Source organism: Haliaeetus leucocephalus, unplaced genomic scaffold (assembly GCF_000737465.1).
Source record: "Haliaeetus leucocephalus isolate CR32 unplaced genomic scaffold, Haliaeetus_leucocephalus-4.0 Scaffold536, whole genome shotgun sequence".
Lineage (NCBI taxonomy): Eukaryota > Metazoa > Chordata > Aves > Accipitriformes > Accipitridae > Haliaeetus > Haliaeetus leucocephalus.
This window is the reverse complement of record NW_010972972.1, coordinates 7,762,554-7,763,010: the sequence shown is the minus strand read 5'-3', so window position 1 is coordinate 7,763,010 and position 457 is coordinate 7,762,554. Positions and strand designations below refer to the sequence as shown.

Genomic DNA, 457 nt, shown 5'->3' with positions numbered 1-457 from the left:
GCTGCATTCCCTGCTGTGCCCCTGGGCCCTGCTGCATCCCTGCTGCACCTTGTTGCACCCACGCTGCATCCCTGCTGCCTCCCAGCTGTCAAGCACTGCACCCCACTGCCTCCCCGAGCATCCCCCAAACCCCCAGTGAAAGTGGAGCCTCCCCCACTCAGCCTGCCCTCCCCATGCATCTCCCAATGCCTGCCATGGGGCAGCCAGAGGCCCCCTCTGCCAACCCGGCCCCCCCACAGCTGGTGGTGAGCCAGGGCCCCATGGCACCCCTGCACCCCCCTGCCCCTCTCCAGTGAGAGACAAGGCTGAGCCCCCCTGCACCCCCAGGGGTGGGGAGCTGGGGCCCCCCTGCACCCCACAGCTGCCCTCCCCCCCCAGCCCACGTGGGGGCCGGGACCCCGCTGCCCGCAAGGGCTGCGCAGCCTGTCCCTGTGTCCCCCGAGCCCCCCACTGCCCC

General features: G+C 72.0%; 1 protein-coding gene across 1 annotated transcript in view; it reads left to right on the top strand.

Annotated features, from left to right (window-relative positions):
- Positions 1–457, top strand: part of TRIM3 (tripartite motif containing 3) — a 5,878-nt gene that overhangs the window by 569 nt on the left and 4,852 nt on the right. The gene's annotated exons all lie outside the window — the stretch shown is intronic.